The sequence below is a fragment of the Camelus dromedarius genome, chromosome 13 (genome assembly GCF_036321535.1).
Source record: "Camelus dromedarius isolate mCamDro1 chromosome 13, mCamDro1.pat, whole genome shotgun sequence".
Classification (NCBI taxonomy): Eukaryota; Metazoa; Chordata; class Mammalia; order Artiodactyla; family Camelidae; genus Camelus; species Camelus dromedarius.
In genome coordinates this window covers 6,920,266-6,932,536 of record NC_087448.1, presented here as the reverse complement: position 1 = coordinate 6,932,536, position 12,271 = coordinate 6,920,266, and positions in this window count along the sequence as shown.

The following is a 12,271-nucleotide window of genomic DNA, read 5'->3' as shown; positions in this document are numbered from 1 at the left end:
TGTAATGCGATATATTAATACTTTGTTGTGACAGTAGATAATGGTAACCTATAAAGCTTTGTATTATTTGAAATCATGGCCCAGCATTTTGGGAAAATGGAAACAGTAATATGTAGACACAGTCAATGATTCAGCTGTATAAAGTGGCTACTCAAATAATTGATATCTTTTAATATTAGAAAACCAAAAAAACTAAAAGAAAAACAAAAAAAACCCCTCCAGACCTGGAAAGTATCTTTTAGATCATCTGGTAGATCTAAGACACAGATATCTAAAACCCCCATTTAGAAGTAAGGTTACAAAAGCTCAGGGAGCCAAAGTGACTTGCCCAAGGTCATACTGGCAATTTTAACACAAAGAGAGATTTCATTTAGCAACTGGCTAATGGCAAACAGCCAGACATCACAAATGAGATTTTAGTATTATTGCCCAGTGGTTAAGAATTGATAGCCTAGGTTTAAATCCTTCTCCACCACTTTGGGCAATTTATTTAACTGCTCAGTGTTTCAGTTTCCTCCCTTGTAAAACGTGGTTGACAATACTACCTTCCTCATTGGGTTTATGCAAAAACAATTTGGAAACTAGTGTAAGTCTTATATGCTTTTTATCCTATCTTCTGAACTGGTTAGTCTGAAGACACATTTATAGGTCAAAAGAGGGCATTTTTCAAGGATTTAAGAAATAAAGGTCACATTTCCATTGGCAATGTGGCTACTCCCTAGACGAAATGTGCAGTCTACAATTATCATCTTAGTAGCACTTCCATAACATCTTGTTATTTTTTTATAGTACTCATAGATACTTTAATGATCAGGCCATATTTATTACACCTAATTTATTAATTAGGTGACAGAATGTCCCTGTAGAAATAAAGTTTTGCACATTTAAAAATATCTTGTGATACCTACATTCAGTTATGAACGATATCTAATTGAAAGAGAAACAGAGAGAACTCTTTTTTCAGCCTTCACTCGTCCCTTTTCTAACTGAAATAATTGTTCCCAGAGGTTGCTACCCTGTGAAGCCTGGGCTGTCATCCTTTGATGTGTCTCTCACACGGTAAGATCAAATAGTTCCCATAATTGCACTTGGTAATTTTGGAGTCATTATTTTTGTTGTTAAGATTTTTCTCAAAAAAAAAAAAAATTCTAGGTCAACAAGTCATTATGTAATGAAAAAAAAGTAGCAGAATGGTAAAAGTGGAGAAGGCATGAGAAAGTGCTGAATTACCTTTGGTTCTGGATATTCTGAGCCTAAATGCAGTCAGTAACGTAAGCTGAAAATGATCACTTTACATGTGTACTAAAGGCCGCAATTTACAAACTGTGTCTAACTGAAGTGGATAATCTCAGTGGTCACACTGACGTTTAGAAAACAGTGATGTTAAGGAACCACTCTAATATTCACTTGAAAGACTTCATAAAAATACAAGAAATACACTTGAGCTCAGGTTGGCTGGTAACAGGGATTTTCGGCAATATCAGGAAGTACTGTGCTAATGGCATTTCCAGGTGTTTGGGATTTTATCTTTGAATTATGTAAGTGCTACACAAAAGGAAAAGCTTGCATTTAAACACAATATTGTTTGCAAATGTGGCTCAATAATTTTAGGCTATTTAACTGTTACCTGATTTGCATATTGTCTTTTAATTCTTTTGGGGTGCCCTACAATTCCTTGCAGGAATGCATGTTATAGCAGCATGTGTCCCATTCAGTAAGTTTTAAACGCAGACCTGTCTGAAGGCAGGTGGCTGAAGTAGATGATGTTCTCCAGTTCTCAGCAGCCTGGGGATCATAGATGACACTGACATTGCAGTCAGAGTCTATCTTTCGTGGCAGTTACTGAAACAAACTACTGGATATGTGGCCAAATGGGCTGAGGCAAAACATTCATTAGCATCCAGTGCAGTCATTTACTTGGCTGGACAGCATTGCATTCCCTGTAATCACTCCTATTTGGTCCCTGGTGACTCAAACTAAAGGACTTTTTTCCTGACCCATTTTATTTTGCATTTAATAGATAGATGTCCTGGTAACAAATATGCCCTAATTATTTTAGGTCTGGGTTCTTTTTGTGGAGCAAGAGGAGAGAAAACTAACTTTTATTTTTTAGCTGTAAGGCTAAACTTAGGGAAAACAAAACACTTGGCAGCTCTGAGTAATGCAAATTATTTCTGTGCGTGGGGCCTTTACACTCTCTAGAGAATTTTATAGTGATGGAATTAAAATCCAGCAAATTTGTACTCTTTGACCAGCATTTTAACGTCTAGGAATTCACCCAAAGGCTGAATTATGTATGTACATAAAGATTTAACCACAAACATGTTCACGGCTGTGTTATTTTTAATAGAGGGAAATGGAGGAAAAACTAAATGTCTCTTCAATTCACTTATTCTTTCAAAAATACATACTAAACCACTGCTCTGAGCCATTCACTGTTCTACTTGCTAACCAATGATAACTGAATCAAATAATAATGATATTTCATGTAATGGAATAGTATGTAGCCATTCACGTGCTGTAGAACACTATCCAATCATACGGCAAGATGTTGACTGTGTATTAGTGAAAAAGTAAGTAATACACAGGGATATACCTTTGCATGTTTATATTTTTCAAGTATACTATAATGAATCCATATTCCTTTTCTAATAAGAAAAACAAAATAATAGACTTTATTTCCATACAACTCCCAAAAATACCAATCAAACTAAAAAATCATGTATGTGTCAGTTGATGATGATGGATCTTCTAAAGGAATGGATTAATTCAAGACATATTTATTGAGCTCCTACTGTGTACTGCCTTGTGCAGGATACTGGGAAGCAATGGTGTTGCCTTCAAGGAGCTTCAGGTATGGCCAGCTGCTCATGGGTGAGAGCGTTTGATGACTGCTGCAGGGTCTCCAGATGCACCCAGAGAAACTATCAGGTGCCATGGTCTAGAAGGCAAAGGGTAGCATACTGCCCACTCCCTTTCACAAAAAACATCTGGCTGTCCTGAGTATCATGCACTGACTTGGGGACATCTTTTCTGCTTTCCTTCACTCTACTCAGACTTGATTTCATGATTGTAAACATTCTTGTGCTGTGGACTTGTTCCAAACTATGTCTTTCTCAAAATTCCAGACACTGATACCTTCAGTTGCTGTGAAGCACTTAGAATAGCCCTGAGTGATACTGACAATGTCATTTGGTGGTAGTAAAAGGGAGGAGCAGTGGGGTAAGGACAAAAAAAAAAAAGCCCCAGCTCAGTCTTTGAGAGGCTGGCAATCAAAAATTAAGAATCAAGATCTGGTTTGGTCAGCCCACATCCATGCAGGCATCACCAGATACAAAGATGGAGAAGGTCCAAGCTTGGGGAAGCTGGCCAGGGCCTGACTTTGGACGTATAGGCAACGAGAGTCAAGATCATTCTGCTGCATGAGTCCTTATGGAAAGTATGGCTTCCTAAAAGGGCAAGGGAGATTGGAAGCAAGACATTAGCCATGGAAGAGCCTAATTCTGCCTGTCTCTAAATATGACTATTGTGAGTCACCAGGAAACTTACATTTAATTAACAATTGAACTTGCCTGGCTTCTCTGATGTTTTCTGGGATGGAAGCACCATAGAATCAGTCTGGTAAGGAAAAAAAAGTCCTTTACCAGGAATTCCAATTGAGGAAGAATTGAGTCTCTGGATTCTATGTTGTCCATTACAGAACACATCATGTTAGGTTTTCCTCAAGCCTTCCTATAATTTTGTAGAGAAACTATCAACCTCAAGCATGCCAAGGGAGTGCCAAGAAATTTCTTCTCATGGAACAGAGGGCACTTTCTCTAATTCTGTTACTCTCATCTACATTAGTAAGCTTAGGCTTGGCTTCTCTTGCATACTAAACTGCTGAGTGATGGCCTCAAGTTCTACCTGCCTGCAGCAGATAAAGCTGACAAATGTGTTTGATACTTCAGAGTAAAGCAGACAGAAGCAAGTACAAGCTAATATTAAAATGTATGCACCGTACTTAGATTAATCTACAGTCCAGTTCATGAAGGAAAACTAATTTTTTATCAGATGTGTAGTTTTTAGGAAATTTTTATGCAAGTTGCACTTTATGTACCTGGTGTAATAATTATAAACAAAGCATGCACACACACACACACACACACACACTCACACACACACACACACACACACACACACGGGTCCAGCAATTTTTGAGACCTACTGGGAACTATGCTTTCACTTTAGATTTAAATTTTGTTTCCAATTTTGGAAGGCTTGAGGGTATCAAATTATTAAGATCTGACTGCCATGACTCTGGACTTAGTTTTTGGAGCTTACTGCATGCAATTAGAGCAACCATTAGGAGGATTCTGGTTGTACATGGGCAAAATGAGGTATAAAGTTGAGCAATGTTTGATGAATTTCATCAATTTAAACAGTCAACTGGAATAATTTAGGCTAAAACATAATTTTTTTCATTAATTAAAGATTTGCAAGAGTCTGAATTTTCTGAATAATTGTTTTAACTGTCTTCAGACTGTGTCTGCGTAAGTACCACTTCACATACAATTTGAAAAAGTCTTTAATTCTTCTATCGATTGTATTTTGCTTACAAGTTTGGTAGACATTTAAAATCAGTACTTTTTTTAAAGGTAAAACGTTATCCAAATCATACTGACTGGCACACTGATTTACATTTTCAAGTGCAGGGCAAGAAACCCAGTTTCTATAATTACTTTCCTGTTTCAAACCTACAAAAGCCAAAGAAAGAAAAGTCACTTGATTTCAATATTCAGGGTATGCAGCATCAAACCTATTTTTTTTTATTTTGGCCGGGCTCTGACTTTCCACTGGTGCTAATTACCCAGTTTCTGCTCTGTTGCCAGTAAGATGCTGGTTCAGGTTAAGGTTCCCTTTTCTGTTGCTTTAAAACTGAGACTCTGACTCTGACTCTGACCCCTCCAGCTGGGGATTCTGTCCTGCCAATACTCCTGAAAACATTGCCTCCTTAATTGTTTTTATTCTCTGTGAAGCCGTTGATCTTTCCAGATCTGTGGATGTAGTTTGCATCTTCAATCTTGCTACCATGCAGTACCTGCTCCCCTCAGGACACCTCTCCCTCCACCTCGGCCTCCCTGACACCAGCACTTGTCTGATATGAGCCCCCAGCCGAATGCCTGGGCCACCCTTCTAGCCTTTACCCCTGGGACATCTTCTTACCTGTCGACCCCAGCATTGCAGTTACTTTGACATTTTATTTTTTGGGGTCTGTCCTATATTAATTTCTTACAAGTAGGAAATGTGGAAATTCTCCTGATACCATTAATGTTCCTAATAAAGCAACTAAAAATGGCATAATTTTATCCATTCTTATAATACACTAAAAAAGTCATATACATTAGAGGACATCGACTAGGACTGATGGAATGACTTAAGAGTGATTGGTTTTAGTGAGAAGTAAGGAGCGGAAGAAAGGCTGAGCATAAGGTCCTACCCAGATGTATCAGCTTTCTAAGGCTGCAATAATGCCCCATAACGAACAACAACAAAACTATAGTTGATTCAGTGGGAACCAACAATAAAACACTGATTTGTGCTTAATTGATGGCTAGCTGGCTTTCCTGCCTTTATCTGGCCTCTTTCACAGTCTGGGGCCTCAGCTAGGGCAACTAAGACACATGTCTGCTTTATGTATCTTCTGCTTTGGCAGGGTAGCCCAAGCATGATGTCAAGGTGAAGGCAAAGGAGAAGAGGCGGCCAAAATGTGTATGTCTCTGCTTATATGAAGTTTGCTGCTGCCCCTTGGGCAAACCAAGCCACATTGCCAAGTTTATGGTCAGTGAAGGAAAGCACTGCCAAAGGGAGACATGCAGTATTGGGCCATGCGTACAGTCGGTCTACACTAGATAAGGCAGGTGTGCGAGGATGCTTCAGTGGATGGCTTCATGTAGTAGAAAAGGGATTGGGAAGAAGTACTGATCAGATGCTAAAAGGAACTGTGCAATCTTTTAACAGGATTCCCCAAGCCAAATCATTTGATAATTTTTCATAATCTCCCAGAATTACAACTCTTACCAGGTACAACAGACATTCAGAAGGAAAATCCCTAGGTAGTCTGTCCCTATAGAGAAATTGTGGAATTCTTGACATTCAGGGAAATGTTTTCTATTATTACACAGCACCCTAATGCTTTGAAAAATAACGATAAACATTTACCTTTAAGAGCTCTGCTAAAGGTATTATTTGTCTTTTACACCCACTGGTCTTGGTCATTGTTCTGTTTAGAAACCCAAACCAAACCAAACCAAACCAAGTGAGTTTGACTAAAGCCAGCATCTGTTGTCTTTGCATCCTGGGAACCTGACACCAGGACCCAATTCCATTTGCTACCAATGCATGACTGGCTCTAAGCCACTTGTGATGTGTGTGGTTTCAAAGCCTCGTCTTCCTCCCAGTAGCTGATCCTCTCTCTTCTGCTCTCCTAGCGGCCTCCTAGGGTTTCCCTGTAGTCTCTGACATCCCTTTCCTGAACATTCCACTGCAGTTCCCTTTCCTGAAACCACTTTCTTCAAGGCAAGTCACTTTGCTCACTTTTACCATTGCCTCACTCACCAGTATCTGTCTGTCACACTCTCACATTCCTGAAGGTTTATGCTTTTGTTAAGATGCGAATAAACAAAAGGGCTACCACATAGCAGTGATGTTTAAAAGGAGGCCTTTAATGATTTTACAACAGCTTAACTTATTTTGGGTTTTATGGTGCTATTGGAGAAAACACTCTGGGTTGACTAACATTTAAATGTATCTTTGTAATTTTAAAATATTATGTATCAATGTTAGATAATTAAAAGATAAAAAAGCTATGAAGAATAAAACCACTCATAACCTTACAAACTAGGGATTGAGTGCTCAAATTTTTTCCCCTCATTTTAGCATTCATATGTGAATGTGTGTATCAGTCAAACTGGATGAAACTGCCAATATTCAATTGTTTTTGAGCTACAAAAACAGTAGTTTCTTATGTTTCAACCTTATATTTGTGATCATTCCCTCTTCTAGTAAGCGTTCTCCTGAGAACAGAAATAAGATGGTCTGTCTGTCTGTCTGTCTGTCTATCTATCTTTTATGAAGAGAGTGAGAAAGAGAGAGAGAGAAAGAGAAAGAGAGAGAGATGGGGGACATTTTTTAATCTCATGTGATTGTGGGTCTGAAGTCTGAAATCTGTAGAGCAGGCCAGCAGGCTGGAAGGTGAGGGAAAAGTAGACATTCCTTTCTCGAGTCTGAAATCTGCAGAATTTATATGTTGTAAGCTTTAGGCAAAATTGCTTCTTCTTTAGGAAGCCTCAGTCTTTGCTCTTAAGGCCTTTAATCAACTGGACGAGGCCCACCTGCACTATGGAGGGGGCTCTGCTTTACTCAAAGGCTACTGAATTAAGTGTTAATTACATCTAAGAAATATGTTCCCAGCAACATCTACACCGGTGTTTGACCAACAAACTGGGCACAACAGCCTAGCCAAGTTGACACATAAAATTAACTTCACATTCCTTATAATCTGGTTTTTACTGTTCTAAATAAATGTCAATAACTATATCCTTGTAAATAGGTCTCTGTCTACATCTTTGATGAGTCTACTAAATTTACCAAAAAAAGAAATTACCTGTTCCCGTATCAAAAACATGTATTCTCCTAACTGTGAGGCTACTGGGACATCTGGAGTAATCTCTCTCTATAGCCATGGGTTCCAGCTCATGGGACTTTCACTCTGCCTCTCTCTCTCTAGTTGTTTTCCGCACAGTCATTTATGGAATCGCACCTAATCATGGAACCAGGGCATTCAAGAATGGATGATGATTCAGAGGCTGATTGTCTGAGGATGAGTTGAATACACTACCTCTTGGTGACAGAGGCTGCTCGCATAGCCTTTGGCTTATTTTACTGCTTTGGAGAACAAAAAGTTTGTACCAGACAAAATAATTTATATTCATTATTTCATTTGTTTCTCACCAGAGACATGAGGTAGATACTGTTATTCTACCCACTTTGTTAGAGAAACTAGGACTTGAAGAATAGAAACTTGGCTGTTGGATATGAATGTACTGGTCCAAGTGATAATGCAATACCATTATTCTTTCCATTGCCAGAAAGTAGAGAGGTGGTGAAACCAGCTTCAGCCAAACTTCTGGGAGCTGGAGATACCAAGACTGGATGTTCTTATTTTATCGTGGAGTCACAGACTGATATACAAGGTGGACAGCTGTGATGACCAGAGCCCAGAGTTCTGAGGAAGTGTGCATTCTGGTTATTTACTGAATACTTAGATGTCATCCTATTCTGTCATTGGGCAAAGACCTGGAGGTGTTCCTGACTGAAAGACCAACATATGGGGAAAAAGACAGGGTGTAGTTACCATAATAAAAGTCAATAATGGCAAAAGCCAAGCTTATGAGTGGATGTGTAAATGACTCGTGCGTGTGTGTACATGTTATAATTCTGAAGCAAGACTGTAATAGCATAAAGAATAAATTATAGAATTATAGCATATTAGCTCAGGAAGAGACCTTGAAGTTATCTAACATATCCCCCTCAATCTTCAGTTGTGGAAACTGATGCCTGAAGAGACGAGCGTTCAAGGTCTCTCAGTCAGTTCCACCCACTATTGTGTTGATATAAAATGGTAATTTTATGCTGAGTATGACTTCTGTGAACACATATCTTTGAATTTTGCTAGACGGCATCATTTTAAAATTTACTTTATTGTTCACTCTGAATCTATTGATGTGTTTTAGACACTCATATTTCAGGACCCAAACTATATCTCTAGCTCCTATAAGTCACCCTCAGCAGTGGTACAAAGGTTCCTAGTGAGACTATTTGTTCCAAAGTTTTTGGTATGGGAAATATGTTCACCATAACTATGATTGAATGTCCTTGTTTCCAGGCCAATGGAGAAAGAAGACTCATAATTTTCTCTCTCCAGGTGTTTTTGCTATGATGATGACACATTTAGCCTTGCTCTCCTTGGCTTCCTCCTCCCCCTTCTCTCTCTGGCTTTGCACTTTTTCTACTAGAGGGACTCTGCTGATCCCTACTGAATTGATGACCAGAAACTGAGTGGGTACATTAGTGAGTCAGGTTGAGAAACACAGGCATTAGAGTTACTACAGAGAGGACAGGACTACAATGTGAGCATCATTAATTCACATGTGTACAAGGTATTAAATCTGGAAATTGAATCTAGAAAGAGTGTTCCAGCTGACATCCTCACATAGCTGAGCTTCTCCCTGGGTGGTGGGTGTGGGATTGAAATTCACTTTAGAAGTCAATACTGTGTCAATTATCTCTTAGAACAAAGAATCAAACATGAGAAGGTGTTTTCCTTAGGAGGAACCACAATTCTAGCATCACGTTCTTCTAGGGATGTACAGATGTTTACAGTTACTGCACAGTTGTACTAAGAACTTCTGGGTGACTTGTGTTAAGACCACTTCTGTATAAACTGAGTCCCATGGTAACTGTCTAGTATGTTATGAGCTACGCAGTAGGTTGTGGGACCAACTGCAGGACTGCAGCACCACATCTTTGAAATCCCTCCTTGTCCTGTTTCCTAGGAAAAATCACCTTCCACACAGAACAACAGCAGCAGGGGAAGGCACGCTGCTGCAGGAAGTGGTCAGAATAGCCTCCCCAGGATGAATGGGGCCACTGAAAGAATCCATCACTACTATATTGAACTCTTTCTTCATTAGAGCTGGGCCAGTGGCAGATGGTGCTCTTCCAATAACATGGTCTCAGAGTTGGAGAGTAGGTTTTCTACAGGAGTAAGAGATCTGTAATCAAGGAAATCATTTATCTTTCTTCTTCCCTAGAAGCTCTGTACCATTTAGTTACAGGACTGGTAGTTTATCTTGGGCAATTCTCATTCCTTCCTCACGGAACAGCTTAATCCAGGATCGTTTTCACAACTTCCAGGCCGTGGCAGGCTCTGGAGATTTTGCACAACGCGCTTAAACTACATGTGAATGAAATTTCTTGGCTGATGTCCTATTAATGAGACCCAGCGGTATAAAGTTCCTAAACCACTAAAGGTAATCATCACATTTCTCCTGTTCCTACAAGATCAGTCGCTAATCCTGCCAGCTCAAAATTAAGGAGACAGGGGAGATCATATATCTCATCACACGGAAGAGAAAATATAACATCAACTGCAAGGCGGGAAGTGGAAAGCAAGGGGTTGCGGTTACGGTTCCATTGGGAAGGTGGGATGTTTGGAGGAAGACTCAAACCATTGCCCCAAGGTTACTCCTCTTATCAGAATCATCTTTCTACTGATTAGCAAGGCGATGAATGAGGTCAAGGTCAATAAGATGAACCTTGGATGACCTAGTTTGCAGCTCTGACTTCACCCAGCTTGTCATAAATGGTGCCGTCTGACATGGTAGACATGAATGGACCTATTGAAATCTAGCTTTACATTAGAAAAACGATCCAAAACAACTGCTCTGTTAGAGCAAATTTTTGTACAAAAAACAACCCACGTTCTGTTTTGGGATTTAGTTGGACCTGAATGATGGACGAATGTTATTTCCCTCAACAGTCAATAGCCCTGGTTTTTATTCACTAATCTGCCCTTTTGGCGTCATGATGCTGAGTAAGCCGCTTGAATTCTTGGAGCCGCCATCTTTTCAACTGAAATATGGAAACAGTTAAACAAGATAAGTGTATGAAAATCACTTAGTGCACTTTTGTTTTCGTACATAGAAGCTCTTAAATACCCAGCTTACAGGTTCTTAGGGGGATTGAATGGACTGCTATATTAAAGTGCTTTACAAATGTAAATCCATACACATATGTAAGCTATTAACGTTGCTGCCTCCTCTCTGGACGCGTGTGCCCATGTGCAGGTGTGTGCATGCATATGCATGAGGGAGGGAGGCAGCACGCACAGCTCTGTGTATTTGTCTGCCTAGTTTCTGCTTCTATGTATGGGAGTGCCTAATGCAATGTGAAAAAGCAAGCAATGCCATATCTAATATTTTTGAATAATCAATTCCGTTTAAACCACAGGGTCGCAGGAGAATTACATCAGCCTCCTGGAGGCTGCAGTGTGGCTCTGGGTGAGATTGGATCTGCCACTCTCAACCTCCAAGCTGAGTGAAGGCTCGCACGTGTTTTAATGGGTTTCCATGGCGGGTTGACCTTTCCAGTACATAGGTGAGCCGACTCGAGTTCCTGGATCTGGAACCTTCTAAGGCGTGCGTGGCCCGGAGGGTAGAAGGTATTTTCTAATCAATAACACTTCAAGTCAGCAAAAACCTACATAAGTTCAATTTTGCAAAATCTTGTAACACTTTGTGACAAAGTCATTTATGAATGTTCTTTAGCATTTATAAGGCTCTTTGTATACTCTGTCGGAATTCCAAGCAATGAATTTTGCTTGATTTTTAAAGGGGAGAAAAGTCCTCCATTTAATTTTTAAAGGAGTGCATGAATACATTTCATTCGGCTTTAGTTGGCAACATCTGTTGTTTATTTCAGAGTTGGAATCATGAAATGTTAGATCTCCCCGGGGCCTCAGGGACTTTTGAGTCCAGTGGCTTTTGAACCGGGCTTTGCAGAGCCCTCCGGCATCTCTCGGGGTGCCTCTGGGATCTCCAGAGGCAGGGATAGAGAAGTTTACTGATTGGCAGGGCTCCATGAACACCAGTTCATTCAACCGAGGCAGCATCATTTTTAAAGATTCATATATTACAGCTCATTGTCTAATTTTGCTTTAAGATCTTTGTTTCATTTAGAAAGTTGGAGAACCACCAATCCACTCCAAAGCCTCCATTTCACAACTGAGGATGCAGGGCTTTAGGAGAGGTACTTGCTGCTTAAGATCACACATTTAATAAATGGGTAAGTAGAGCCCGGGTCTAGGGGTCCTTACCTCAGCACTACCTCACCCAGGTGCGAGTGCTAGGAGGAAGCTGAGCAAGCAATACTCCTCCTTCCTTGCAGGTGGGATGGGCGGGGCTTCTGCATCCTGCACGGATTCGCTCATTGATTCACTCATCCAGCAAACCTTACGGGGCCATGGGGTCTTAGGGGATAAGAAGGCCCTGATCCTCACTTTCAGGAAGCAGCAGAGCCAGAGACTGTAGAAGCACTTCCTTACCACACACAGGACAAGCTTCAAGATCAACATTAAGCCTAAGGGTGTTTTAAAGGTTGCGGCGTTTTGCTACGATGAAGCAGAGTTGTTCACCTTCTGCCCCTTGCCTGCCCTGAGGGGAGAATGGAC